Source organism: Mus pahari, chromosome 21 (assembly GCF_900095145.1).
Source record: "Mus pahari chromosome 21, PAHARI_EIJ_v1.1, whole genome shotgun sequence".
Classification (NCBI taxonomy): Eukaryota; Metazoa; Chordata; class Mammalia; order Rodentia; family Muridae; genus Mus; species Mus pahari.
This window is the reverse complement of record NC_034610.1, coordinates 41,838,376-41,846,687: the sequence shown is the minus strand read 5'-3', so window position 1 is coordinate 41,846,687 and position 8,312 is coordinate 41,838,376. Positions and strand designations below refer to the sequence as shown.

The 8,312-nt window shown below is 44.7% G+C and overlaps 1 protein-coding gene across 2 annotated transcripts in view; it reads left to right on the top strand.

Annotated features, from left to right (window-relative positions):
* The first annotated feature begins 6,667 nt into the window (after positions 1-6,667).
* Positions 6,668-8,312, top strand: part of Ccdc28a (coiled-coil domain containing 28A) — a 17,337-nt gene continuing 15,692 nt past the window's right edge. For both annotated transcript variants that reach the window (XM_029532775.1, XM_021221615.2), the window contains exon 1: positions 6,668-6,793. The gene's annotated coding sequence lies outside the window, so the exon portion shown is untranslated. The remainder of the gene's footprint in view (positions 6,794-8,312) is intronic.

The window sequence follows — 8,312 nt, the reverse complement described above, 5'->3', positions numbered from 1 at the left end:
GTGCACGGGCGTGTGTGTATGTGTGCATGTGCATTGCTTAGAATAGAACAGGGCTTCAGACCTGCATAATTCCGTCAGGCTCAGGATTTGGCATTTTCAACCAGACACTCAAGTCATAAAATAACTGATTTGGGCACGCCATGTTCATTTGCTAGAGGACTCAGTTTCCCAGAGAGAAGACCCCCACTGATGGATGGTAGCCTCGCAGGTAGAGCACAGAGATCAACAAAGTCAGATCTGCAGCAAGGCAACCCACCAGCTCCTTCCTTTTTATTACTTCTCCAAATAAGGAAGTGGCATATTTGCCCCACGTTTTGTTTATTCTGGATTAACAATGACAAACTGTTGGTAAAATCGCCTGCTTTAGTTAAAAAAAAAAAAAAAATCCAAGCTTTCCAGTAAAATTGAATTTCAGGTTAACTGGAGCACTTTGCTTTTTCCTATGTACTGAATGCAATATTTGAGAAGACAGAATAATATTCCTGTTTATCCAAAATTCAAATTTTACTGGCCACTGTATTTAGTCTGGCCATCCCATTTGTCAGACGAATTGTTTCTAACATATTAGTGTCTTCTCTCCCTAATTCTTTTTTTTCCAATTTTTAAAAAAATATTTATTTATTTATTATATGTAAGTACACTGTAGCTGTCTTTAGACACTCCAGAAGAGGGAGTCAGATCTCCTTACGGATGGTTGTGAGCCACCATTGGTTGCTGGGATTTGAACTCAGGGCCTTCGGAAGAGCAGTCGGGTGCTCTTACCCGCTGAGCCATCTCACCAGCCCTTTTTTCCAATTTTTTAAATTCACTTTATATCCCAACCAAAGCCCCTCCTCTCTTCCCAGACCTGACCTTAACCCCCCCCCATACCCTCCCCTTCACCTCAGAGAAGGGGAAACCCCACTTGGGTACCACCCCACCCTGGACTAGCTAGTCCCAGCAGGACTAGGCACATCCTCTCCCTGAGGCCTGACCAGGCAGTTCAGATAGGGGAAGGGGATCCAAGAGCAGAAAACGGAGACAGACTGCCCCCGCTGCCATATTTTTGTGCTTTGAAGAATTGTGTTTTGAAGGACAAACAGTATGCCAACTTGTCACATGCTCTCTCAAGTTTCTAGAAACTCCAAGAATTACCAAGATTTCTCATTTCACTGAAACTGAGGAAGAAATCAATAATCTCATGAAATTATGTACCTATATTTTATTACTTAGCTTCTCTGTACAATTATAGAAATAGATGACAACTATGTTTTTATTTAAACGTGCTTATTTTCTCAAAAAAGTTAGTGAAATCTGCTTTGTCAAAAACAATTTAATATGAGAAAATACTGCCACCTGGAGCTCAGAAGAGCAGCATGCCTTCTAACTGAAACTGGAATTACAGGAATACCTGCTTTGACCGCGCCTTTCTCCTGGGGCCTTGGGAGTTTAATTTCCCCTAATTGGTTCACATTGACTAAACTTTCTCTCTTAGCTTTTACTATGCGGTGGACACTAGGCTGGCGTTGGTGAATATAAAGACAGTAAGACTCAGATCCTTCTTTAAGGAACCAACCGCTTAGTGAGGGAGAGGCAGGTATGACCCCGGGAACCCAAGATTCAAATGCACAGTTGAATCTAAAGCACAGAATGGACACGCTGGCACACTTGTAATCCCCAGAACTCAAGAGGCAGGGACAGGAGAGTAACCTCGAGTTGAAGGCCACCGTGAACTTAATTAAACCTATACAGCAAGACCGTCTTTAAAAAAGAAAAGAAAATGAAAACCCACCTTTATGTGGTAGAACGAGTGTTTCTTATCTCTAGGCTGGCAGAGGGTGTGATGGTTTGCGCCTTCCCCTTCACTATGGATAGCCTATCTCCCGTGGAGCTATTCAGTGTACAGACTACACACATTCTCCCTTGTTCACCCCTCAGAGCTCACAAAGTTGTTGAACCCAGCTCTCTTCCCTGGACTTTTGTAGTTCTTCCAGGGAGCTTCGAGCCTATCCGGAATTACTCTTGCAGTGTGGGAAAATGACGTATACACTAACATGCATGTACACGTGCTCACTGTGCACAGCTGTAGCTATGGCTCCAGATTAAGTAACTGACTTCATCGTTCTTATGTTTAGATTGGTTTAGTTTAGAGATAACATCTCTCTCTCTCTCTAGCACAGGTTAACCAGCTCATGGTGGACTTCAGTTCTGAGGTTTCACATGTCAACCGCCATTGCTTTTCATCTCTCTTTTGCTTTTGAGACAGGGCCCCTTTATGTAGGTAGCCTTGCCTGTCCTGGACTCGCATATAGTCCATCTACAACCAGGATGGCCTCAAATGCAGAGATCTGCCTACTCTGCTCCCAAGTCTGGGATTCAAGGTGTGCGTCAATGCCACCAGCCAACTAGTTCTTCCTACCATTCCAGCTGTCTTTCTTCCTGCCTCCTTTTAGCCTTTAGCAACAGCACTGAGATGCCCTACCACCACCACCCCAGCAACTTTCTTTCCCCTTTATCACACAGAGCAAGTCAGCTTTCTCAATTTCCTCTCTCCCAAGTCAGCCTCTGGTACACCTGCACATATCCAGTTGACATCACTAAGTATGAGCACACAGCAGGCCATCTACCTTCTCCTGCCTCTGCAGAAAGTTTTATTCTCCCAATATGCTCCCTCCCTTTCTATTGCTATAATAAAACACTGACCAAAAGCAACTCAGGGAGAAATGGGTTGACTTAGCTTACACAACCCAATCACAGTCCATCACTGAGAGAAGTCAGAGCAGGAAGCTGGAGACAAGAAGTGAGGTAGAGGCCGTGAAGTAACCATGTTTATGGGCTCACCTTCCATCTCACCCAGCTTGCTTGCTTGCTTTTTTTTTTTTTTTTAATCACAACTAACACAATCTGCCTAGCACCTACAGTGGGCGGGCAGGACCCTCCCACCTCAACCACTAATCAAGAAAATGCCCCCACAGACTTGCCTACAGGGCAAAGTGATGGTGGCATTTTCTTCATTGAGATTCCCTCTTCCAGATTACTAGCTTGTATCAAGTTGACAAATAGATAGCCAGACACTTGATAACAGAAATTAAACAACTCAAGTTGGAGAGTAGCAGCAGTTTAGATTTAAAAAAACCTTCCTAGCAGGATAAAATTGGGATTATTCTTTTGTTTTTTTGAAACAGATGTTCTCTGTATAACAGAGCCTTGACTGTCCTGGACTCCCTTTGTAGACCAGGCTGTCCTCAAACCCTCATATACAGAGATCCATCTGCCTCTGCTCCGAGTGCTGGGATTAAAGGTGTGTGCCACTGCACCCAATGACAGGGTTGCTCTTTTATTTCCCATTTTCCTTTTTTTCCTTTCCTTCCTTGCCCTTCCTATTAGTCAGGATTCTCTAATGGAACAACTGATATGATGAAAACAACCACATTATGTATCAGCATCTCTCTCTCTCTCTCTCTCTCTCTCTCTCTCTCTCTCTCTCCCTCTCTCTCTCACACACACACACACACACACACACACACATATATATATATATGGGTTAGTATCCTGCTTTATAGGCTGTGGCCATGATATCTTTCAAAGCTATAAAAAAAAAATCTTTCCTTCTACCCATTCCTTCAAGTGTTTTTAGCATCCTTGTAGTACACAGTAATACCAAGCTGAGGAAAGGAGAGGTTGTATACAGTGTAGCCAATTCCTGACCCATGGTTTGCTTTGTTTTCCAGTTAATCCTTCTTTTAAAGCTGCTCTGGCTTCAGGAGCTTGGGAAAGATTCTCCAAGGATCGAAACAACCTCAGATCTTTCTGTCACAGTGTTAGGGTTTGTATTTCTGCACACAACATCAGGAACAAGAAGCAAGCTGGGAAGGAAAGGGTTTATTCAGCTTACACTTCCACACTGCTGTTCATCACCAAGGAAGTCAGGACTGGAACTCACACAGGGCAGGGACTTGGAGGCAGGAGCTGATGCAGAGGTCATGGAGGGATGTTACTTCCTGGCTTGCCTCCCCAGCTTACTCAGCTTTCTTATAGAACCAGGACTGACTACTAGCCCAGGGACGGCACCACCCACAATGGGCTAGGCCCTCCCCCCTTGATCACTAATTGAGAAAATGCCTTACAGTTGGATCTCATAGAGGCATTTCCTCGAGGGAGGCTCCTTTCTCTGCAATAACTCTAGCTTGTGTCAAGTTGGCATACAAAAACAGCGAGTACAGTCACCTACCTCCTAAACTTGGTAACTACTTTAGCTTTAAAAGGAAAGTGTAGACTTGAAATACAAAAATAAATGAAAACATTAGCATTGTAGAACCCCCAGAAAATAAGGTTTCAGTTTGTTTAACAGGAAGTCATCAGAACACCCAAAGGTTGGGCAATCAGACTCCTCCTCAGACCTCGCAGAGGAAGGTAGGACTAGCAAAGCCCCAAATGCCCTGCTGAGAAAAGAGCATCTGCCTGGACAATGGTGATGCCATCTGATGTGACACTGCACAGCTGACATATTGCACCACTGCCATTTTGTCATTTGGGGAGGCCAAAGCAGGAGGATTCCATATTTGAGCCAACCTAGTCTATAGAAAATCCTGCCAAAAAGTGCTAAGCATGGGTTCATGCTTGTAATGCCAGCACCCAGGAAGCTGAGGTAGGAGGACTTCAGTGAGTTTAAGGTTTCTTCATTCATTAATTTAATGAGCACCCTTTTTATGTCATTCTCATGCGCTAAAGGTACGAAATCAACACATATTTGCTCTTAAGAAATTAGAGCCTAATGTAGTATGTTTATAAAAGACCATACGAGTAACAATACTAGATGTTTAAGTCTTTAAAATGAACAGTAAAATATTTTAAATAATAAGGGTTTTTTTTGTGTTACTTTTTGGCCTCACACTAAAACGTGTTACATCTTAGAGTAGAAATGGAATAGTTCCTCTTGATTCACAGTTTTGCCTCTTTTGGTGACAAAACTCATACCCAGGGCCTCCAGTATGCTGGGCCAGTGCTCTGCCAAGAGTCCCACCCCAGGCCCTGCTGCTCCTTCTATGACACAATCCATACGTTCTTGAGAAATGGCTACTCACTCAAGGCTGCTTCACTTAGCGAACCCTCCTGGTACTTTCAGTTCCCAGCAGCTCTCCAAAAGCCTACTTGTCTCAAGAAGTCTCTGGGGGTCCTCAGTCCCGGGGAGTTCTTCTCCACTCTCTCAGTAGTGTTTTAGAGCTCACCTCGGAGCAGAGAAGGCACCAAGTTTTACAAAGGTAGCCAAACAATAGCATAGCTTTTGGGATGACTTACCCATGTAGGTCTCAGCTCCAAAGCAAGTCAATGCAACACCACACCACCACACTGTGGCCTGTTCCCAACACCACAACATCACACTGTGACCTGTTCCCAAACTGCTTTCCCCCTTTCATGGCATAATTTTTTAAAAGTCGAACCTAGGCCATGACATTCCTTAAAAACCAAGCTGTAGATCAATTCACAAAATACAACCATTCAGAGAGCCCAAACAGGAGAATTCCACCTTTTCTTAAGTTCAAGTTCTTTACCCTAAAAATACCAAATTATGAAACATTAACACATGTTCACTTTGGAAACTGGAGCCATGAATGCTTTATCTGTGTTTTTTAAAAAAAAGAATTCCAGGTTTTTTGTTTTGTTTTTCCTAATGGAAGAACATCTCGTAGTAGAAATTTAAGTACTTAATAACTCCATTTTTGCTCTGTCTCGATATAATCTCTAGACACAATTTCCTCCCTAGGAAATAGGGAGATTGAAGGACGGGGTCACCTCAATCTAAGAAACTCAGAATCTAAAATTTCCCATCTTCACTCTGAGAAGGCCATCCACATCAAGGAAAGTTTTTTTTTTTTTTAGTTGAGGGTTGAGCCTTCTCTCTTAACCTTCAATTCTTTCTCCCAGGGATGAAGTGGGGAGTCAGGCAGCAAGTCCTGAGCAGCCTTTCTGAATCTCAGAATCATTTCTAAAACGGGGATTATGACATTACCTTAAAGGACTGTAGTGAGGTAAAGTGGGACGAGTGACACAAACCTGTAAGTGAAGCGCAGGCAGGAAGATCTCAACAACGTAACCGGTTCCTGAACAGGGTCGGCTATACGAGACTCGGTCAAAAAAAAAAAAAAAAAGCAAAGAAAACGAAGACAGATAGACAGACAGACAGACAGGTACACAGAAAACCTAAGCGCACTCACCCCCACCCCCACCACACCCAATTGCAATGCTTGGACTCTGGCTATTTACACAATCACACTTGGCGGCTCAGCATCAGGGATGCTGAACCCAATACCGCTTCTCCAGCCAAACTAAAGGCAGCCAATCCGAGGTGTGGATCCGCGGCGAGGGTGACACTAGGCTCCGCCTTCGATTTGTTCGAAAGGCATGCTGGGAGTTGCAGTGCACGGGGCGGTCCTTCACCGAGGTGGCAGGCCGCTTCCGGTGAGGACAATATACAGCCAGTTCCCATGAGGCCATGACACAGGCAGAAGTGGAGTGGCCAACGACAACTCCTCTTTCCCGCGGCCGCTGGAGCCACACCCGAAGGCGGCTGTGGGAAGACGGAGCCCAAAGCGGAGCCGCGAGCATCGCTAAGGGACCTGGGAGAGGCGGGGCTTTTCCCGCCTCTCAGAGGGCCCCGCCCCGATGACGTCACTTCCGTAAACAAAGGGCGCTTGCCCGGGGTTTGTGACCCAGGCTGACGAGCTGGGTTCTCCATGCAGCCCTGGCAGAGGCTTTGAGCACTCTCTTACCTTTCCCAGCCGAGGAAGGGTAACCACAGCCTTTTCTTCCTCCGGTATGTAATGGGATAAGGGGACCCCGCAACCCGCTCCTTCGAGCCCCTCAGCACCCGCTCTGGTCACCTCTGGGTGTGGATGGGTCACCGCAGGGCTGGGTTGCGGAAGGGAAATGAATGAGGCAAAGTCCAGAGGCACCTCGTGATTCTTGTTGGAAGCAAGGCCCGACATTCAAACCGTGAGCAGTTCGTCCCCTCTGGAAAGGTCCCTCGTGTTTGTCATACAAGGATTTCAGGGTCTTGTGACAGATGTTAATTTTCCAGAAAAGAGTTAATCACAAGCTTGGTCCCTCAGGGACCATTGGTTTATTGGCGATGCTTTATGTATTAACTGGTTTTTGCTTTTTTTTTTCTTTCTTTTGTTACCAACTGTGTATTAGCATCCATAGATTTGAAGGTTAGCGTGCTATATATATATCATCAGTTATACAGATCCTCACCTCTTGGAAACCTGCTCAGTCATTTTCAAAGTTTTATTTAATCTGCATTACATCTAAACAATTCCCAAATGACTCAAGTGGATTCACTATTGGTATCTGAAATAAGAGACTGAATGTGGTACCCTTTTTCCAAGAAAAACCTATATCAGCTAGCAAAACAAAAATAAATTATCTATATAATTCCTGACTAATTCTTTTAGGAGTGACAGAAGTCAGTTTCAGTCTTTTACAATAGTCATGGCAGGGCTAAATTCAACACTTTTAGATTTTAAATTTTATTAGATGACTGTGCACGGGTGCACACTCTGCCCCTGGAGGCCAGAAGAGGGCACTGGTACCTTGGGACAGAAGTTACTGTCTGAAGCAGCCTTGTTGGGCCTGGAAATCAAAACAGACCTCTGAAAAGAGTAGTCAGTGCTCTTAACTGCAGAGCCATCTCTTAAGCCCCACAGTATTTATTAAAAAGACCTGATATTCATAGTGCAGTTAACGATTTGAAGGGAGGAATAGATATGCATTTTTCTAGATACTTTTTTGTGATAAATTAATAATAGAATTAAGAAAATTCAAATCTGAAGAGCTCATCTTGTGGCACATGCCCATCCTTCCAGGACTCACTCAAGAGCAGAGGGAGAAAGATCATCACAGGTTGGAGGCCAGCGTGGCTTACCTAGTAATTTCTCAGCCAGCCAAGGACGTAGAGCAGAATTGTTTCTCAAAAGGAAAAGGTGAAGCAGTGCACACTTTTGATGCCTTTCATGCCAAGAGGGATCGAGCTATGCCTTTAATCTCAGGAGGGAGCTATGTCAGGTGGAGCTTTGTGAGTTTCAGCCAGCCAAGTCTACAGAGCAAATTTCAGGTCAGCCAAAGCTCTCTCTTGGAAAGGGAGGGAAGGAGGGAGAGAGAGGGAGAGAGAGGGAGAGAGAGGGAGGGAGTGAGGGAGAGAGGGAAATAGAGAGGGGAACTAGGCTTGAGCATCTAAAACTTCAAGGTGCAGCTTAGTCCACTGGTGCCCTGGTATACATGTATTTGAGTCTGGTTTAGAAGGGAGACCTAAAGGCCAGCTAAAGCCCCAGTGA